At 38.5% G+C, this 22,879-nt stretch overlaps 1 long non-coding RNA gene across 4 annotated transcripts in view; it reads left to right on the forward strand.

Annotated features, from left to right (window-relative positions):
* Positions 1-22,879, forward strand: part of LOC106019000 (uncharacterized) — a 236,403-nt gene that overhangs the window by 99,989 nt on the left and 113,535 nt on the right. For 3 of the 4 annotated variants that reach the window (XR_011807337.1, XR_011807336.1, XR_001193474.5), the window contains 2 exons: positions 11,725-11,806; positions 13,607-14,417. This is a non-coding gene — a long non-coding RNA (uncharacterized lncRNA). Of the gene's footprint in view, positions 1-11,724; positions 11,807-13,606; positions 14,418-22,879 lie in introns of those variants that run through there. The other variant, XR_002404884.4, reaches the window with a different exon arrangement.

Below are 22,879 nucleotides of genomic sequence, written 5' to 3' on the forward strand. Positions count from 1 at the left end.
AAAAGCAAAAACATAAACAACACTACCGTACAAGTGGTCAAAAACAGTGAAAAAAAGACATAGGGAAGTGTGATGATAGCCTATCAAGCAATTGGTTTTATCCATTGGAGGAAACTCAAGGAAACTGCCATAGCCTCGTTTATGGAACTGAGGAGCTGGTTGCTATGGGTGGGTATGAGGGATGCAAGCAGCATGTTTTATATAGTGAAACAAAATCTTTTCATAGACCAGCTGAGATAGCTGGAGAAAGCCGACAGAATTTTTGGCAGTCAATCTCAAACTGGATGGTAATGGGATCACTAAGTGTTAGCAGCTTTTAAAAAAGCACAAGTCATTCCTTCAAAGCTAAGCAGCTTGTTTCTGTTTATTTTTGTCTTTGGAAGAAGGGGTAGGGAAAGTGTAGATTTGTTAACTCTCAGAAACTGAGTGTCTGTTTATATGGCCCAGTGCAGTACTGGCTCCACTTGAGATGGTTCCTGGTCCTGTGTCATCATCATCATCATCATCATCATCACCAGTTTTGCATAAAATCCACAGAAAAAATAAGTTTAGCAAGAAGGAAAGCACATCAGTGTGGTAAAAGACAGTATAAGCATGGATGCACTGTTTCTTATTCAGCACTGATTTGACTGTCTCCTCCCACCTCTGCACCACACCTGTGGGCTGAACTTCCCCTCTGAGGACCAGCGTGGTCTCAAGACAGCAGCAGGTCACATCAAACTCTCCTGTGTCTCATCTTGTCCTGTCATCATACTCCAGGGGCACAAGACAGAGATGCAGGACCAGTACTTTGTAGGTAAATGACCCTTTACAATGTCTGCAGGATCACATTACCTCTTCATCAAGCCACATACATGGGTAATTTTGGTCTTGAAGCCACCCACAGTACTGCACATACAGACAGACAAGCATATGCATAGAGTACCTATGGCTGGCTTACCACAGTCCAAAGGAGAACATTTTCCCTGGTGGATATTTGACTGTAGAAACTGTCTTCTTCTTAGTATACCTGTATCATATGCCACCTATAGCATTGTGACCTGCCTGAAGGATAAGGTAAGCCCCATATTACACAATACCATTGTGTAATAAACGTGTAAAGGTTGTCATAGTTAAACCTCATGGCTCAAGGTCTTGGTGCAGAGTATCCTAGGCCTGACTCAGTATCTGAACATCAGCAAGGTTTACTGGGAAAAAATTATGCACATGAATAAAAGTTATGCGTGTACTCAAACACAGGATGCTTTTTAAATGTCTGGTAAATGAAGGAATAGCTAAGTTCCTTTAACCAACAGTTAACTTTTATTAACCTGAGAATTTCCAGTTTTTTGTTAGGTTTGTCATTCATTAACAAACTTGTCATTTCTTGGAACAGTTGTTTTATGGAGTAAGAACCTCATAAGGTTTGCCTACTCCAGGATCTGCTAGCCTGTCTGTGCTATTGCCCCTGTAAAAAGAGGCTGCTTCACCATCAGAATAAGAAAGGAAAAGAGAAACTCATGATCTTCCAGTATAGCAAATGGTTTCTTCAGCAGATAAATGTACAGAGGATTATCACATCTGAAGCAGTAGCTCCTAGTGTCTAGTGGTCTTTGAATAAATTACCCACTATGCCTGAGTTACCAAGTCATTTCCTAGTTTATTGTGTTCAGCTCTTCATCATTCAGTGGCTCATGGAAATTTATGTGATGTATTCACAAAGGAAATAAAAATATTTTCAACTGACTTAGTGCGTCTAACATATAAAGTTTATAGCAATCTTTTCAGCTAAGTCTGTTGAGTAAGTAAAATATGATTTTATTGGCCAATATTGAAGAAAAAGAGTTTCATTGCTAATTCATCATGCTTCATTCAGTCTCATTATTTTATAGCTGTCCTGATGAATGTCACTGTAAAACAAAGGGTTTGTGTTGTGCTGTTCATATCACAGGCCAGTGCTTTAACTGACACTGTAGTCAACTATTTAGTTGTACCTATATCATTGCCAAGTTTCAGGCTTTGAAAGAAAACATCTGAATGAAAGTCGAGTGGAAACCAGTCTGCCTATAGAACACTTTGGCTTTGAAAGAAAAGTATGCTTTGTTGAACAGCTATTCTGGTCATCCCTGTTTGTGCCTTTGGTTCATTATTTCTACTTCCAAAACAAGAATTCTTTAGCACAACTGAGCTATCAAGTTTGCACTTACTGTTTCTTACTAAGGCTTTTCAAAACCAGCCTTCACCATGCTGCATCACTTTTCCAAAGGAATTCTATAAGTAAAGATCATCAGGGTGAGGATATATATTAATCTCACTTTGGTTCAAGCTAATGATCTCCCCAGAACCAACCAACCAACCAACCAACCAAATAAAATCAAAACAAAATAAAAAAAACAACAAAACCTGACAAAAACTGACTGCAGACATTAAGATCAGCATAGTTTTTGAAGAACCAAACAAAAACAGTACAGTGTAGTGCATTTAAATCTTCAGGGCTTTGGAGAAGCATACTACTTTTAAAAGACACTAATGGAATTCCTATTCCCTCACTCTCCTTTCCTGGGCAAGCCCCAAAGTATTTTTATTTATTTTTTTTTACCATCCTTTTAAGGAAGAAATGTCTTGTGGGAGATGCTTGTTAAATCTTGGCAGCATATCATTGCAATGCACCTTTCCAAACAAAACCACAAACCTTATGATTGCTCTATAACGTTTAATGTATAACAAGGAGTTCTGCTGCTATTGTAAAAATACCAGCTGACTTTTAACAGGACCATTAATTGATATTGTATCCTATTAGAACTCTTGTTTAAAAGGCAGTAAAATGTTAAACATTCTTGAATATATTAATAAAGAAGGCCATTAGACATGCTTGTTTCAAGAGTCTTGATAAATTAATAAATGTTGAGTTAATTACAGTGCAGGACATTGAGATGTATCTTTGAGGCTGCAATGAGTATATTTCAAAGAAGACTCTTATCAGAGTTAAGCATGTGTGCAACAATAGTTAACTGGTGTAGTAAATCTGACAAGACTGTTTGTGTTTACACTCTTCATTATCTAAAATGATTTTTTTTTTTTTTAACTTTAGATGAAATTAGATTAATACTTCAATCTGAAGATCTCCACAGGTGTGGGATTAACCTTAGTCATCTATTTCTTCCTCAGATTCCTCAATGTTATTTGTTGCCATAGAATTTTCATTAGAACTAAGTTAAATAAAATAATAGATAAGAGACACTGCACTTAAACCAAGACCATTTCCCACCTACCATTTTCATCTCACTCTGTCTCTGAGGAGGAAGAGCAAACAGATTAGACTCATGGCTGAATACAAGTGGGAAATGCTTACTTCTTTCTCACGGCAACCACTTGTGCTAGCACTGTATCACTTAATAGAAGAGGTGTTTTTGTATATACTTGGTGACTCACCTTTCCCTTAGCACCATTTTTGGTGAGTACATATATTTTTTACACATAAGGACTTTGATACAATACACCCTTGCTAACATTCCTACAAATCATTCTGTAGCAGTTTTTATGCCTTTCTGCCTAAACATCTGGTCTGCTGTAATTGGTGACAATGTTCTAGTTGATTTTTAAGGGTTCTTATTGATTTAATCTATATGTTTATGGGTATCCAATATCCAGTAGTAATGCTTAGTGGCCTTTCTACTTTTACAACTGTTTCACTCTCTTTGAAACCCTGAGTTATTCTCTTGAACTTTGGCTCTACTGGCTGAGACCCAATGGGACTATTCTGCACAGCACAGGGTAATTAATACATGGATTATTTACTATTTTATTTATCTGTTCAATAACACCCCACTCTCCCTCTGATTCTTATGAAATTTTCCAGAAATCATTGCTTTTTGTACCTCTTTTGCTTAGGTGTAATGTAAATAAATCTTGATAGAAAAGCAGGAGGGAGAAAATTCTGCTGGTTCCATATGTAGAATACAAGAAGCCTGGACTCTGTACCAGCATTCCCCGATCTTAGAAGCAAGAGAAATCCTGTTTCAAAAAGATGTGTGTGGTTAGTAACACAAAAGTTTAAATGATATTCTTCTGACATGATACAGACTGGAAATGACCTGAGTTATCCTTTGACTGCTGAGTACAGATCAAAATATAAAATTCGATATTAGAACACTATTCTGACATGGTTATGCAATTTAAATCATACATGTTGTGCTGTCTGTTCATACAAAAGATTATTTTTTGACTGATGGAGCATGAACTTGATGCTGAAACATAACCTTTTTTTTTTTTTTTTTTTTTTTCCTAAAAAAAAGGAACCTTTTTTTAAGACTATGTGAAGAGGAAACAAATGCTTTTATTAACTTAATGCAACTCAAGTCCCGTTGAAAGCGGAAGGACTGTGTACCTCTGGAACAAGCATGGCAAAAATTGACCCACAAGCATATGACAGGAAGGTCATATTTTGTTAATTTTCCTCTCTAGTGGTCAACTGGTATCTAAACATAAATACTTATATGAGTCTTTATTTAGGCCATTTACTAGAAAGATAATCCTTTCAAATGATCTCTTATAATATAAACTCTTACGAAAAGCAATCGACACCTTGAAAAGTTAGTTTCATTTTTTTGTAGCAACTTCTCCCATCTATTTCTTTGCCCCATCAATCTATTCAAGCCTGTGTTTGCATGTAATAAAAGCAGAGGATATGCAATATATGTTGCTTTTGGTAAGCTGTTGTTTTACCTGGGTAATTTCCATTGATGTCTCCAAGGTGGAGATTCTCTTTGCTAGATTCCTGCAGCAACTGAGAGCCAAATCTGAAAATGAGCTATTGGTTTGTGTTACCTATGACTAAAGAAGGGCAAATTATTATTATTATTATTATTTTATTTTTTTTTTGAGACAGAAGAGAGATTTGTGCTTTCTCTCTCTCTCTTTGGAAGAAACAACATTACTTCAGTTTTACAACAATCTCCCTGAACCTGAGGATCTGTCCCCAGAAGTTTACCATTGGGTGGATGAAGAATGATGATTATGACTCTAAATTCTAAGCGTTATAGCCTAGCTTAGCAGAATGACAACAGTGTGAATAGCAACAGGGTCATTTCTGTAATGAGAAAGCCAGTGCTATTTGTATTTTGTGGGTTTTATGATTAGAGAAGCAAATCTAAGCAATTTGTAAGGAAGTTAATTACTTTACAAATGTGCTCAGATTTGCTCATCTGCAAAGCTGTATGCCAAAAGATGTTTACCCAGGTCTTTCTTGGATTAATGGTGAAGGCCAGGAGATCAGTACAATGTTGGTGCCATGCAGAGTGGTGTGAGGGAGCCCTGGACACTGCCTGAGTGGGTGGCTGTGAGCACACTCTGCAGTACTGCCTCATGCAGAGACAGTGAAGGTCTTAAGCAGGTGTTTTTCTTCTCTCAGGGATCACATCCCTTGTTCCCCTGACTTTCTGAAAGGTTGGATCATGAAACCTTGCTTCATTTTGGAGCCACCTACTCAGCGCTATATTTGCCCTATGTAAAGTGGACATTTCCCCTCCTGTTCCATTTACAACCTTTCTGTCTTGCTGTCTGTCTGTCTGAGATGTGTAGTGGATCTCATCTGTCCTAGGCACAAAGGCAACTGGATCCCTTCTGTTAAACAAGTTTAAGTTAACCTGCAATTCATCAGACATTGCTACCTGTGTCTACTAGTTTCATTTGCGAGGATACCTGCGTAAATACTATTTGGAATGAAAAGTTAATGATGATGGAGGTTACAATCCAACATGCTATTTAAAAGTCACAGTCCCCTGCTGGAAAATAACCTGAGAATACTCTGAGGTCTAACCACAACCCACAAGTTGTGGGTTGTCCCTCTGAAAGGGCTCTTATGGATACCATGACAGCTTCCTCACTCCTAAACAAGGAAGACTGCTAAGCAAACACACATACAACAGGGCTTGCTTGTAAGAGTATGATGCATCTTTATCCATATTTATTGGAGAGTTTGGTGATCTGCAGCAGAGGAGAACTGAAACAATAAGTATCAGAATTGTTCACCTGAAGGGAAACTGGTTGATATCTCTCACAGATCTTCCCCTTCACTCTCCAGACACAACTTCTTCCAATTAAAATGTGAAAGGGACAATGTCACTGTCCTGTGAACTCAGGCTCTCCCCAAAAGCACTTGGTTTTAAAGCCATTTCCATTGGTAGCATCAGCTCAGGGCTCTTCCCCTCTGTCACCTATCCTGATCTGAAATTTTCTACTCTTCTTTTCTGTACCCACTTCTATTTAAGGGGGAATTAAAACTTTCAATCCAAATGCTGAGTAAAAGTGTTTTTAGCTTAAAAGTGGAGGAGGAAGAAAAGCTGTCTTGTATACCAAATGACAGACTTATCTGCTTTCAGAGCTGAAGTTTCTCTACCAGTTCACCCAGTCATATTCCTCTTGGAATCAAATTAGCAACTCAAAAAACAGAATAAAACCAACCAAACAAAACAAACAAATAACAACAACAAACAAACGAGATGAGTCAGTGCTGATGTTGTTTAAAGCCTGTATTGTATTCTTTTATCTAGTCCCTCTTCCCTTGTCTAATGCTTACTTCAGCTTAGCCACCTCAGTAATGGCTCTGTGGGACAGTTTTCCAAGGCAATATCTTTTCTAGCCATATGCCTGATTTCAATGCCAGATCTGTCAACAATCCTCTTCAGATGAACCATCCTGCTGATAGTAGAATAAAAGTGAAATATCACTAAATGCTTGGGAAAAAAAAAAAAAAGTCAAAAAGGTTTGTGTTTTAATACTTGTCTTGAACCTTTTTTTCACCTCACTTTGTAGTGGATTTGACTTCAATTCTGATTCCACCTAATTTATGTATAAAAGATGTATTTTAAAGTGAGATGATTTTCCAAGCAATTTTGTGCCTGCGTGGGAGATGCTCTTAGGCAAGTCACCACTTCTTCCACTCAGAGTTAATGTAAAAGTGGACCTAAGGAGGTGTTTTATATTCGATGCCCAAGGGAAGATGGTATGATCAACAGAGACAGTGCTATCCTGAGCACTTAGTGCTGTCAGGTCCCCCAGTCTGTGCTGCCAAGGCAAAAGCAGTACATCCATCCTAGATCAAAAAATAATTTTGTACCACTTAAATGTTTCTAATATATTTACGATAATGATAAAACCATGATGATCATGCAATGATTTTGCTTGACCCCAGGAGGTCAAGAAAAGATTCAAATTAAGAGCTTCAGAAAAAAAAGATTAGTTCATTAAGGTGGCCCCATTCCTTAGGCACTGGGAAAGGAATAGGAAGGGAAGGTGATGTTGGATGTACATGAGAAATCTTGCAAACCTCCCTGATCCCCATGTCCCCTCACCATGACTACCAGAGCAAGGATATGTGAGAGCCATCCTGATTTGGGTGACATCATTTCTTCAGCTGGTGTGTGTTGCTCTGCCATGCTACTCCTCAATGGTGAACTTGGATGCTGGGAGAAGCACAGCTGTCACACTGCTGGGCCTAGAGTCCCCTTGCCTGGCAGTGAAGGGTATCACAGCTTTCCCTCCTGCACATGACACATGGCATTCACTATGCCAGATGGAGCTGAGAGGACATTTTCTGATAAAGCCTCAGTAAATCTGCCTTGTAGAAACTGAGGGCATCCAGTTTGGAGTCTGCAAGACAGAATGCAAATCCCGGCTGTATCTGGAGTTTCCTCAGGTGCTGCAGATGTACCACATCTGGCTGTCAGGCTGAAATATAGGACACACATATATGTGTGACTGTTTGCAGGTATATTCAGCAGGTGTGTTAAGCACAGCAGCATAGCTATGAACAAATCTGAGAAGCTTTCTTTCACAGTTAAGGAAATTGAAACCAATATACCTGCTGCATATGAAGCAATGTTATGGAGCCATTTCTTGCATCTGGAAGACATCCCATGTGACTAGTACAAGTATGTCTGCTTTTAATATTTTAATCTTCTGTGCAGTTTGGAAGCATCAGAAGCATCAGTCTAGACTCGTAGGAGTATGTCAGATAAGCCCAAGTAATTGCATCCTCTTTGGAAAAATGGGTAGGAATTAGGGAATATTAAATGAAGAAGCTGAAATTATATTATTTTGTGGTGGATAATAGTGTACCTGCAAAAGGAAAGCCAAACCAAAACCTGTTTGAAGTGGCTGCCTCACATGTATTAGGGTCAAGCTGGCTCTGCCTGAGAATAACCACAGAATTTGACAGCAATCACATATAATTACAACAAATGAATTCACTAATGTCCCTGAAATACAATAGATCCTGACAAAATAAATGTTACATTTGGTGTAACAAAAGTTCAGCTGCCTCTTGCCTTCTCTGCCAGTGGAAGGTTACTTACTCCATGTTATGTGGGAGAGCCATTTGAGGTCTCCACTTAAAACCAGGCTGAAATACAATCTGTACCCTAGATAGCCATCAACAGGAAGGTTTCCAGACAAATTAACTAGGTTAAAAACGGAGAGCATTTACCTTAAAATCAAATTCACCATACACTTTCAGTTCTGAAAGCAAGCTGGTCTTTTTGAAACAGTAGCCAGGAGCAGGAGAATCTAGATTTATTTGAAGGCATCTGGAGTAATTTGTCCTTTTATTTAGATTATGTTTCAGAATTCACAGTTGCTGGAATTCAGGCTTATGCATGTGATCCGGGCAAGCTGTTTTGTACCACATATCAAAAATGAGGGGCAATCCCATGCACAAGAACCAGTTTCAGCCATGATACTTTTTTTTTGCAAAAGTCCTCAAACATAAAGCTGTTACCAACAATTTCATTTATCGTTTTATACCACTTAGGTATTGCCCACTATTTCTTAGTGCTGGATTTCACCTTAGGCCAGGGCACTGCTGTTATTAGCTTTATGGTAGCCAGGCAGCAAACAAAAAATGGATGTTGATGTTTCTCTGTGATGCAGGTGACAACAATGAACCAGGTACTGAGACTGGGACTAACTCATCAATAATTATGCACAAACAATGCAATATTATTTTGGTCAATGGCAAGTTGAAGATGAGCCAGCAGTGAGCCCTGGCAGCCCTAAGGGTCAACCCTACCTTGAGTGCCTCAGGCCCAGCACCACCAGCCGAGTGAGGGGAGGGATTGTCCTGCTCTGCTCTGCGCTGTGTGGCCTCACCTCGGGCACTGTGTGCAGGTTGGAGTGCCACGGTGTGAGAAGGACATAAAGCTGTTAAAGAGTGTCCAAAGGAGGGCTATGAAAATAGTGAAGGGCCTAGAGGGGAAGATGTACTAGGAGTGGCTGTGGTCTCTTGATTTGTTCAGCCCATAGCAGAACTGGCTGAAGGGAGGCCTCATGGTGGCCTGCAGCTCCCTCACAAGGGGAGCGGAGGGGCAGGTGCTGAGCTCTGCTCTCTGGGGACAGCGACAGGACATGAGGGAACGGCATGGAGTTGGGACAGGGGAGGGTCAGGCTGGGGGTTAGGGAAAGGTTCTGCACCCAGAGGGTGGTCAGGCAGTGGGACAGGCTCCCCAGGGCAGTGGTCATGGCACTGAATCTGCAGGAGTTCAAGAAATGTTTGGACAATGCTCTAAGACACATGGTCTGATTTTTGGGTGGCAAAGTGTGGAGCCAGGAGCTAGACTCTATGATCCTTGCGGGTCCCTTCCAACTCAGGTTATTCTATGATTCTATATACGAAGAAAAATAAGTTCTTGATTTTCAGGATTTTCATTTCCTTTGAGAAATGGCCAGCTAAGCATTCAGAACAGGATTGTTTTAAATTACTTGTCTGCACTGGTGTGCAGAATGAAGCAATGATATCCATAGGGCTATGTCCTCCCCCTTCCTGGGATGACCAAGCTGTAAATATAAGGCTTCAGTCTGGGACACCAATGGGGTAAAATTAAGGTGAAGTTTAGAACAGAGAAAAGACCTACAGCTGCATTTTGAATATCTCATGACTTCAGGCTGTATAGATCCAGGATTTTGATTCAAGACCACTGCTGGTTTCATTGCTATTGATAAGCCGTCAGATTTTGAGTGTAAGCATCTTTTTACAAGATATTGTAATAATGCTATCAATATTTATACTGAAAATTTATAACTACTTTCAAAAGTTTCAAAACCTTTAAGAATTATTTACCTTCTGGATTCTGCTGTTAAAAATGTTGGCAAATTGCTACACATCTTAAAAAAAAAAATAAAAAAAACAACCATCGTCTTATCAGTAATTTTACATTGGCAACAGTCAAATTCTCTGCACTATAAGCCTTCTGGGCATTACAAGTTAATGGCTGAAACTGAGTAGCAGTAAAACAATGATTAATGGAAAAATGTCATGTCTCCCTACAAAAGCTGATTCAAGAGCTATGCTCATATAGCAGAAGTTACAATATTTCTCAGTTTTGCAACCTCCAGACAATGAAAAATGGCATCTTATATATTCCTAAGATAGATAGGTCCCTTAATATTAACTCTATTATTTGAGAAAATTGTGCTTTAAATAAGGATAAATATTGACACATTTTATTATTGAAAATAAACTCACATTTGAGTCAACCTGCCACAGCTATCTTCTTTAGTGATTTATTGTTTAATCATTATTTAAATTTAGGGTTTATTTACTAGGAAAACAACAACAACAACAAAAACACTTAAAAAGCTGATAACTTGTGCCAAAGCAGCACAGAAGTAGCAATAAACTCAACATTTGAGAACTACAGAAAGTAAAGTTTTTACAGCTGGGAAACATACTGCCAAGGGAAGTATGGAATTGTAGCAGGTGAATACCTCTAAAATCACATGTTATCAGCCTTGTGTTTAACATGTTTGACAGAGGCAATTTCAGAAATGATATAGAAGAGGTTCCCAGGGAGCCATGCCAGAATTTGGGTCTTGTCAAACCCAGGCAAGCTTAGAGGCATCATGTAGTTGTCTCAGAAGGTTTCACAGACATGATGACTGCACTGCCCAGGTCTTGACAGCCTCTGGAATACCACACTCTATTGAACTCATTAAAAGTATGTTGCCCGTGTATCCTGAATCAGAAAGTAAAACTGCAGAAGTAAGAGTCTTCAAGTTTGGGAGATTTTGTATTATGTTGATTGTGTAAGATAGACCCTGAGATTGATGTTCACACCAGGATGTAAATGTTTCTTTCTGCCACTTCATGGTTTTGAAAAATACCCTGCTTTATACTGAAAAAAAAAAAATAAAGAAAAAACAACAACAACAACAACAACAAACAACCTCAGTCCTTTGTGTGTTTTTGTGCAAAAACTGGACAGCAGTCCTGTGGATTAGAGCACTCAGGAGTTCAGTGCTCCTGTGATTACTGGGCAGAGGACAGATCTGAAATGGCTTTCTCTTGGTTACTGATCTGTTCTCAAACTACTTCCAGTCTCCCACTGTTTGAGCAGAAATTGGATCCCTTCCCTGATCATTGCTGATAAACCTTTCTCTGGAACTAGTACCTTTCTATAAACAGTTTATGTTTCATGGACAGGTGTTGTCATTTACACTTAAGTCTTTTTCAGTCTACAAAATACATAAATAAAGATGTTTCATGCTCTTTGGAGAATATGACTGCTCCTTAGCTGGCAGCACCTTTGCTGTCAGAGTGGACAACCTTCAAATGAAAGTCATAGCAGTTGCAGAGTGAGAGGTGATTTTTGGTGTAAGGAACGATATATCTGAAAAGCTTTGCGTATCAGCACAGAGACCTGCAAATCGATTCTCTTTAACAGTGAGATAACTATGATGTTTTGTTTTTAGGACATGTTAAGATCCACAGTTTTTCCTCAGCAAATTGCAACAGAAGCCTGAACAGACAAATGGACCCTGTGGTAAGGTTCAGGTGAGTATCTGGTTGGCAGTATCAAGTCCTATAATTACTACAGCCTCCAGTAAAATTAATTTGTAAGCCATTGGCTTTCTAAAGGCCAGATGTCTACAATTACTTTTTTTCTTCTTTGTGCCAAGATGCATTCTTTCAAGAAAAAATATCGCTAAGCAAAGGGCACCTGTCTAAAATTACTAAGGCTCAAGTAAGAGATTTGCAGATCAACTTTGCTGCCCTTTTCCCCCTGCAGTAAAACTATATGCTTTGTCTACCGAGAACAAGAGAAAATGACCTTGCCTTGATTTGTGAACTTTAAAAAATGCTAAAATGATATCTGCAAGGACATAGAATGCAAAACTGGCCTTCAGCTATGAAGGCTTTATTTTTTCATGTTTCTTAAAAAGAAAATGAGGATGCCATAAACATATCTGTCTTTATTTATTTTTTGGTCCTCTGTTCTTCCTCAAAATAATTATTGCAAGGATTTATTTACACCATATTTGATTTACACTTTAAGTAAAACCAATATATTTGCAAAAGGAAAAAAATGACACTTTAATTTGTTTATCTCAGTTGTATTTAGACATAGTCAGAAAATAGAATTTACAACCTACGTAGGTTTCTGGAATATCTGTATTTCATTTTGGCCTTACCCAGTATAAAAAGTCTAACTATCATTGATGGAATAAAATGCTGTAAAACGATTTTATTTAGAAATACCTATTTGTTCTTTATTTTGCCATTGAAGTTGAATACAATTTTCTGCTCTGAAATAGCCATATGCGTACCTCCTTTCTGTGTGTCTTCTCTTGTATGACTTTCAACTGAAAAACATTTAACTATAAGTTATTTTCTTCACTGAAAATAATAATTTCATTGAAACGGCAGGCATCAAAATGCATGATTGCTGAATGATTCTCATTAAGACCCTGATTACATCTTAGAGATGTAAAAAGTAAAAGTACTTTTATTTATTTATTTGTTTGTTTTACGAGCTGTTTTTGTACAGCTGGTGTAAGAACTTCAGGAATCATTGAATCATAGCTTCTTTGAATCACAGAATGGTTTGGGTTGGAAGGGACCTTAAAGTTCATCTAGTTCTAACCCCCCTGCCATGGTCAGAGACACTTTCTGCTGGACTGGGTTCCTCATAACTCCATCCAACTTGGCCTTAAACACTGCCAGGGATGGGACATCCACAGCTTCTCTGGGCAACCTGAATCAGTGCTTCCCCAGCCTCATAATAAATAAATTTTTCCTAATGTCCAATCTAAAATGTACCTTTTTTAGTGTAAAGCCATTTCCCCTACCAATTCACTCCCTGACAAAGAGTACCTCCCCAGTTTTCTTATAGGTCCCCTTTAGGTATTGGAAAATTACTATAAAGTCTCCCCAGAGCCTTCTCTTCTCCAGACTGAACAACTCCTTCAGTAGTGGGCATGACACATCTTCACTCACACCTCTGGACTTTACCATTGTCCGTCTGTGATATGCCTCTGCAACCTCTGTGACATCTCACATGCAGGATCTCAATGTGATGAAGTCAAAGAGCTCACAGTGTGGTCACCATATTTTCTGCAGTGCTGAACTGACAAAGGACAAAAGATCTAGGCAAGTCCAAGGAAGCTATTTTGTATTCTGGATCAGTGCAACATCTTTTTTTTGTCAACCTACTAGTACAGGATCATAAAAACAAGATTAGGGCTTAAGTAGCTATCATTACAAAACTGATGACAAAATGCCATTTCCTGCTACTGATAAAAAAACGTCATAAAAGAAAGCATATATTTTGTTGTTGTTGTTACTGTTTTGCAGTGGGTCTGTCATGATTCCAGTGTTCCCAGTGTCACTCCTTACCTGGTACACGAATTGCTGAGGACCTGTTTCCTGAAATGCTCTGTAATGGAAGAGATCATCAAGTAGTAATGTCTCATTTTTTTTTACTACAGTTTATCTTATGATAGTGAACATTATTATGGCACTTCTTTGCTCCCATGATAATGCCAGCATAGGCTGCTGTGCATTATTGTACATTGTAAATCACTTTTCCAATAAAGAAAACTTTGCAATTGGAAATATCAATGAAAAAATACAAGAAGATACACATCATAGTTGTTCTTAGACTATTGTCACCCTATGCTGTGCATTAAAATTGCATACAATGTGTACAAAACTGAGGACCAAGATTCAGTTTTGTAAGAGTGCAACATTGCTTCACAATCTAGAGATTATCCATACTGCTGTGATTTTTCAAAACCTATGATAATAACTCTTCAGCTACTGTAATCATCTGAACTTGGGCAATTTACTCCATTTCAAGATTTTTGCTGCAATTCAAATTGTTAAATTCCCCTGGGCAGGAGAGAGTTGTAGAACAGTCTCTGTCTTTCTCACACTCTTTTGTTAAGACAAATTCTTTCACAATGCTAAACAGTGCAGCTTTATGCAGACCAGTTCTTTCTCTAAGCTAACTCTTCAAGGACAGCAAGCAAACAGCTTAAAAATCTAGAAGTTGCTTTTGTTCCTCCAAAATAGAAACTTTTTTTTTTTTTTTTTTTTTTTCCCCGTTTATCCTAGTGTGAGTATTCAGCTGAAGGAAGAATGCCCCAAGTAAGTCAGAATCAGCCCCCCCCCCCCTTTTTTTTTTTTTTTTTTTTTTTTTTTTTTTTTTTTTTTTAATTAGAACAATAAAGGCTCCTGACCAACAGGCTCCTGTTGGTCAGTTTCTTGAAGTATATGTGCAAGTTGTTCTCGCAAAGTGTGTGTGTCAGGTAATGGAGCATACACTTTTGCCTGCTTGTTTTGGAAGCATAAGGTCAAACACATCAACTTGAGAAGCGTCCAAATTCTTCACAAATACAGATTCTCCAAGGAGCTCAGCAAGCACATAAAAGTGGTACTAGGGTGATACCGGTATCTTGGTTTAAAACAAAACAAAACTGCTTTGCAGGTTGTTTTATTTTTCTTTCATGCTCCTTATTGCTCTGTGCGAAGTAACCAAAAGAGCAAAGCCAGGCTACTGCCACTGACATGAGATATAGCTTAAAGTGTGACAATCAGTGGAGCTGGGAAGCATTTCTCTCTCATGAAGTAATGTGTGCTGATAATCCTAGATACCCTTCAGCAGGAGGAACAGCTTTTTAAAGGGCTCAACTTTCCTCTTTGAATGAGATTTCCTGAGTATCTGGGTTATTGTGAACCATGGCAGACATTTTCAAAAGCACCTCAGGCACCAAGGAGCTCAAATCTAAAGAGTCTTGGTGCCTCCTGTATCCTCAAGCTGCTTCTAAAATGTTCTCTTAAAAATAAATAATAAATAAATGTATTATAGAAAACCTGAAATCATGAGAAACAAATCCAACCACTTTTGTGGGACAACTGATATGCAGAGGGAACAGGAAATAAATCCATGTTTTGAAGCAAAATTGAAAGTCACTCTCTGTTCTTTTTTTCCGATGACCTTTTGAATTGGAAATTTAAAATAATAGATAATACTGTTAAAATAAGATATACGAGTTTTCCCTGCATGCTGTGGCAGTCCCTGTGATGCTGGTATCAGCAGAAAATGTCTCTATGACTCCCATGGAGCCCTGTCCCCCTATTGATGCTCTGCTGAATATGCTGGAGGTCTGTGAACAGTTTGCTTTGCAGCACCTTACATAGGGTCTCCATACACTTGCATTTCACTCAACTTTCAGTGCATTATCCCAGCTTAACAGTGCAGAGTACTGGTGCCTGCTGTGGTTATGACTCTGATCTGGCACATTCACCCACTAGGCGTGTTGCACCCAGAAGGAGTCAGTAGCTGATCCAGCAGTCGCCTGCTGTTTATACGAACTGCTCGCGATCCCACAGTAAATTGCCAGAATGCTGCTTTCATGACAGACCACATTCCTTTCCCCCTCATTGCTCCCCTCTCCACATGGCGTAGCTGGATTTCCAATTATGGTTGAACACTGATGTGTCTTCTATCCCCCTTTTATTTTTGTTTCTAACCTCAGAAGCCATTGCCAACCTGCTCTTCTCTTAACTAACCATATTCTTCCCTCATCAACATGAACAAGTGCGGCACCATTGAGCCCTGTGTAAATAGCCAGAATGACATCTGAAACAACAGAAATGTTAGTATTCGCTTGATGGGGGTTTTTAACAACATGCTTGGAGATGTCGAGGGTTTGCTTTACATCTGCAGCAAATTCACTATGTGATCTGTTGATGGGTTGCAGATGGCACCATGAGCCACTGCTTGCAACAGAAGTAACAACCCTGGTCACATTTTACCACATTAAACAATTTACTTGGGTGGTAATTACATAGCAATTAACTTTGCTGCTTCACGAATGTTATGTGAGCAGCACTTTTTTTTTTTTTTTCCTCTGTCAGCTTCACTCTTTTATCTATGGCTGAGGACAAGTGTTCCTGCCAGAACAAGCTATTAGGAAATGAAGGCCAGCCATGATCTCTTTGGGAAATAATATCTGCTCCTCTGGGCAGGACTGGAAGATGAGGTACCAGAGCAGTGTTTTAGCTACTACTAGAATACTGTTACCACTTAAAGGAGAGGCTTTGTCTTGATCAAAAATTTTGATGTCTTGTCAAAATCTTTTGTCTAGGTTCCTTCTACAGTCACTGGGAAGATTAGTACCTCAAAGGGGTTATCTAGCTATCCAGAAGTGAGGGGAAATGCTCTCTTGAGATGTTTTTCTCTACTGAGTGTAGAGGCAATATGAATAAGATCTCATGCTTACTTTTAGATAACTATATATTAAGTGAAATGAGCCTTGCTCTTCATGCTTAGCATAAAAACAACAAAAACAAAAAAGTGTAAAGAGTATTTAGGGTATTGAGAAAGTCTCTACAGTGAGAAAAATCTTCATCTCATCTAGCTTGAAAAGAAAATTTGCTTTTTGGTTATAAAAAGAAGCCACTATCTGATATTATTATATCACTTTATAACCAGGATTATAAAACTGAGGCCTTATAAAAAAGAAACTTACAACAGAACCTTTTGTGTGGAAGTGAGGGTGCTATTAACCACCAGGACACTCTGAGGTGCTCTGAGGTAAGTTGTGAACACCTGATATAAAGAATACATCTTTCCAAAAGTACATACAAGTAATGCGTTATAAATTATTGGACTGAGTACTATGTGGGCAACGTCACACAGGATGACCATTGTAATCTTTCTGGAGTAAAGTCTAGGAAAAAAGTCTTGATCAACTGCAGGATCTGGTCCTTAGATTTTAAATCTTTAGGGCATATGACACATCTTTGCTCTGTTAGCATATTTTCATCACTAAAATTTTCATTATTCATCTCTAAAGAAGAAGGGCGACCACAGATGAAGGCAGTGCATGAGGACAGAGGTGATACAACTTCCATTCTGCCATGGGTTTCCTTTGTGACTTCGGTCAATTAAGCTCAGCAATTCCAATGCATTTATTATTCCTTTTTGAAATCCATAAGAGGCTACTTCATAGCGGAGCTTCAGGCTATATAGGCTGCATATAAACTTTCTACTATAAGAGTGTAAAAACGCTACTGCTACTAGTTTGACATGTACACTCCACAATGGGCTACTGTGGTTGTCTGTTATTCAGCAATGTCAGACCTTTGCTCCCTAATCAGTCATGAGAGAATTAGTTTCAGCCACTAGTCTGGCACATTCAGTAGGAGGTTTGAAAGTGATCTTTTTTTATTCATTTTCTTCTATTCTATCTTCCCAGTCTACAGAGACCATAATCATGTTGTATGTAGACACTTACAATTGCAGATGCAGCTCTAAGTGCTACCTTAGCATACCTAAAAGCAACTACATAGGATAGTCACACTTGACAAGTTTCTTTCAAAGGCTTTGTCATTTTGACCCGTGTTACTGTATCACATAGAATTGCCTACATTGTCCAGATTGGACTATAAATTGATAAATTTTGCAGTATGGAGGAAAGGTGGCAACTGCAGAAGACAGGAGTTTAAAGTACATTAGAAGTCAGTAATATTGTTGCTTTATAATCTCCTCATGTAGCTTTTACTGTCCCTCCCCATCTGTTCTGACAGAATTTCTCTATGATCTGAACAAAACCTCGAATTAGATATTTTTCTAGAGCCATAAACTTAATCTAATGTAAGCTCTGATTACAGTAATTTTTTAACTTGTGTTTAGATAATTACTGTGCCAAAACTGCTGTAAAGCAAATGGTGTGCTGACTGATTAAAAAAAATAGACAACCTCATTTTTTTCTTCTTTTATAATATTTAAGAACTGTCATTTAGCTCTGTGGCATCTGGAAAAGAGAAGTCCAGCAAAAGCTGTTAACGTTATTTTTATGACATATTTCCATCCCTGACTATCTTGCTTACTACACCAGCTGCTGGAAGCACTGAAATGCAACTTCTAACAGTTCTTTTAGTTTCTATTTTTACTATTATTTTTTCCTAATGTGACACACAGCAAAAAAAGTTTTGTAATAGACAAGTTCATCTGCAGGTGGAACTTCCGTTGTGGTTTATTTTTTCCAAAATTCAAGAAGCTTCTCAGATTTATGCAAGACACTGGTCTGGAAAGAGGTTAATATTGCCAAGGTTACTACTAAGCTACCTGAGCTATCTCTTCTGATGGATATCAGAGATTTCCCAAGCCTATTTGCAGGACTGGCCAGGGATTTTGTGTGGAAATAACTGCATTGTAGAAAATCCAGTTCTGGCAAAAGGGACCTTGATACATTTTAGTTATGTATTCTGTCAACCAAACAGAAAATTCTCAACTGTTGAATTGAACTGAAATTATAATGTTAGATTATTTTAAGATTAATCAATATTTGCCTAAGATTGCTGCAACATTTAATCGGTGTTATATGGGAAGTACTTTTTGCTACTTTCTTTTTATTTACAGAACAATTTTTCCTTTCAGTATAGCATACACATCTTAATATACAATGAATTAAAATTTGTCTTGTCTTAAAGTAGAATAGTCTGGAATTTTACTAGCTAACATTACTTAGTCCCTGTACAGTTAAATACAGGAATTTTCCTCATAATCTAGGTAGTTATACAGACTTCATTACTATAGTATAAAGTCACGTCACTATCTTCTTTCTCAACGTCCATGAGAGGCACCAGTTTGGTAGTGTTTCTGTTTTACGAAGGAGAATTGAAGGCCAGCTCACATACTTGTTCTCTCTACAGGAGTGTGAAAAGGAATAGACAGCATGCTATGCAGCTCTCTCAGCCAGCTGCTGAGCTGATTGTAAAGACAATAAGAAACAGAGCAAGCTTAAATTCTGTCTATCCAAAATAGCTTCCAGAAGTAAGAGAGAGGAAACTTTTTCTTCACCTAGGCCAACTTAGCTCTTTGAGGACAGGGGAGCTTCAAATCTAATCTCTGTTTTGGAGCAGGGCTTGAGTGCCAAGACACCCTTGTCCAAAGGGAATGTTTGAAAATAACAGTCCTGAAAGAGTTCCATTTTGTATAGAATTTCTCTTCATCCTGGCAGAATCTGGGCCTCACTAGTTGTTAAAGACCACAACTGTTAGGAAGTCTTTCTCTTACTCTTTGTGGCCTCTTGCATATTTTTGTACATTAAACAGAGTTGCACAGCCTCCGGAAGAGAAAATAATAGTCGGGTGACTCAAGAATTCTCTTAGAGCTGAGTCATGATATCAAGTTCCTACTTTTCCTTGGAAGAGTGAAAAATCATGTTTCTTCTGACACAAGTAGTCTGTAATGACTGGGTAATAAGAGAGGCACCAGCCCTGCTCTCAAATTGCTCAACATCCTGGGCCTCAGATGCATGGGGACAGAGAGTGGCATAGAAGTTGTCAGTGCAGATGAGGTTTCACAGATCACCAGGTCACTCTGCAGAGCACCAGAAATAGAAATACAGCTGATGAAGTGAATTCCCTGAGAAAAAAAAAAAAAAAAAAAAAAAAAGGCCAACCAACAAAAAACAACAAATGTGAGTGCCCTCAGGCTTGGCAAAAAATGAGTTTGAAATCTCTGTGATACCGAAATGTCTTTAAGACTAACAGGAGTATTTCACCTAATGGTCTGAGGGATACCTGAAAATTTTAACCAACCTGTTCAAAAGCAGGGTGTTTTCTCACTTTGCTGGTAAACAGCATAAATGTAAAGGACTGTGACGTTATTCTTCTTTATGGCCTGCCTGGAAGCATTCCCCTATGTCTGATTTTGTCCCTCAGCTGTATATTAAGAAACTTCCTTTTCTACTGTGGTCTAACCACCTTATGTGGCTGAGATTTATGGACTGAGATAAGACATAGGTGTGACTGGTAAGGTGTCAGTTCATAAAGGAGGGCACACGGCCATCTGCAGTGTAGAGCAACTGAAGCTGCTCCCCACACTGATGATGACAACACTATGCCAAATGTGGGCATGTGGAAGAGAAAAAAGCAGCTGAGGATTTGACTCTATTCCTGGTTCCTGACTGCTAAGGTAGAATATCTTTAACGGACCCTGACATAGCTTCTGAGCAGCTAACAGAAACAGGATGTCAAGAAACTTGTAATGAAACTCCATTTCTCATAGACTTTTTCTTGTAGCTGAGAATTCTGCAAGGTTACTCTGCAGAGAGACAGAAAAAGTGAGTGAAGAAAATAGCGTGAGCCAAATGAATGGACAGGTATGTGAGGAAAGTCTTCATTCTTCTGTCTTCATGCTGCAGTCACCCAGCTTAGCTGTTTAGCTCCTAGAATCAAAGGATCATAAATCATAGGATATCTCATGTTGGAAGGGACCTCAAGAGGTCCTCTAGCCCCATCACGTTTCTTATTCAGACATTCTCTCAACCAGTGTGTGTCAATCTGTGAAAAAAACCATGCTTTTTGTTAGCTGTCACATTATAAGTACATTGCAGTGATTTGCAGCTCTTCTATTTGAGACATAACGCTGAGGATTTTCCTGCTCTGATGAAGTAAATACAGTATAAGTATATTCTCTCTTCTTAAATTAGACCTTAAGATACTGTAATCTTTTATATGAAAACATTGTGGTCATGGGATTCTGTATGAGAAAAGAGGGGAAGGGCAGAAAGGATTCACATCCGTGTTATACATTCTCCCTATTGTATAAATGGCAAGAGAAAGAAAGTTATGCATAGATGAATTAGTAGTCCCAATTGAAAAAACAAACAAACAAACAAACAAAACAAGCAATCAAAAAACCACCAACAAACAAACAACAAACCATGTGGACTGTAAGCACACGACCGGCTGTGTTGGCCTTAATCTGAATTTGTTTGGTGATTTGTCCTCCTCTGTCTATTATTTATGTCTATATTTCTACATAATCTGCATATACATAAAAAGGGACATCTCACAGGCAGAGTAAACATGTAATTCTAACCATCTGGTAGAAGGTATTATGTGTCTACGTATGTGTCTGTACATTTTGTAAGCACAAGTTGCTATGTTAGTCTATTTTATTTACTTAGTTCATTGACACTATTGCTATAGAACTAAGGGTACTTAAGATATCTTACGACTTTACATTTTGTGCCATTTAAAATTGAATAAATCCTGACAAAATAATATAAGGAGGAAGAGGGACAGGCTGACTGCATTCCTTATGTTCATTAAGAGGCTTCTGTTCCAGGCTTTGAGTAATGTTAATATGATCATCTCTCAGAGGAGTCAATGAGAGCTGAGCTGCATGCAGGGTCAAAATAAGGGTCTGTCTTGCTCTGCATTCCTCTCCTGGCTGTTTTGTGCTCAGTGTATGACAATCGAGATATTTTTGGGTCCATGCAAGACGTTCAGGAGAAACTCCTTAAAGTCCCTTGAAACGACTTGTTCACTGGCTTTGTCTGTTGTCAGGTACTTTTTGAAGAAATTGTTATGTGTCATTCTGGGGTATGGGATGGAAGTAAATAAAGTGAGGATGTTTCCTCTCGTTCTACTTCACCTTTTTGCTCAGGTTTCAAGCAAATTCCTTCATACTTTTTCTGAAAACAAAAAACAAACATACATACATACAAACAAACAAACCAAACAGAGGAACAAAAGCAACATCCCGTATAGGCATATCTATTGTGCTATTTCATTTCTTCACTTTCCTTCTCAATATTCTCCTTGGCTGCTAGGTTTCAAAACCAGGGTTTCTTTGTTCTCCCACTTTTGAGTATTGACTTTGTTCTCTGCCCCTTGGGGGACAGGGCTGTTGATTTATGCTGCTTGTACAGTGCCTGTGATGAGGGGATGCCTAGTCCAAGGCATCCCCTGAGACCTTTTATCCTTTCCTTCCCTCTCCCGACAATTCAACTACTCTAAGAGGCCGTGAGGTGAAGGGAGACTCCTGGCCATACTGAAGCATCCTGGACTTGGTTCTTTCCAGCCTAAATTACTCCTTGATTTTGTGGATTTGGCAGGGCTGGATTCAGCAAGAATGGAGAAAAAATTAGCTGTATCTTGCCCCGTTTTCTGCACCTTGGGACAAATCACTCTATTGTGATGAAGCACAGTTGCATCACGTCATGCTGGAACCAACCATGTGGTTGCTTACATCTGCTCAAATTAACATAGGGTTGGGTTCAGTTGGCCAGATGCTGACACCATCTGTATTTAGTTCTCACAGACATAGCAGGTGCAGTAATTTGATGAGGTTAACCACCAGTTAAAGGGATGCATAAACCACTTCTCATGTTTCAAGCTATTGTATTTGGTGTGGTAGGAAACATCCCTTCTATCTATATGGTTATTGATAATATCATTAGAACGTAACAGTGGCTGGAAACTAGAGCTATGTGAAAATATCATCAGAATAAAATTTCCTAGAGATAGCATCGAGAAATAACAGCCCTGGTGAGCGTCTTCATCAGGTTTGCATTCAGGTGAACTTAATATTTCTAACTATAAAAAAAAAAAAAAAGCCATAACAATTAATATGCATAGAATTTTATAGAATTTTGCTCTTTATTTCTTTTTTTTTTTCTCTTTTTTTTTTTTTTTTTTTTTTTCTCAGTCATAAATCTAGAATGGATGAAGAAATCATCAAAATCATGGAATAATTAGAGCCAGCTTGAAACTTAGCTCAGGTATCTACTGGTTTTGTAGAACTTGGCCAGTTTTGGATCA

The sequence above is a fragment of the Anas platyrhynchos genome, chromosome 2 (genome assembly GCF_047663525.1).
Source record: "Anas platyrhynchos isolate ZD024472 breed Pekin duck chromosome 2, IASCAAS_PekinDuck_T2T, whole genome shotgun sequence".
Lineage (NCBI taxonomy): Eukaryota > Metazoa > Chordata > Aves > Anseriformes > Anatidae > Anas > Anas platyrhynchos.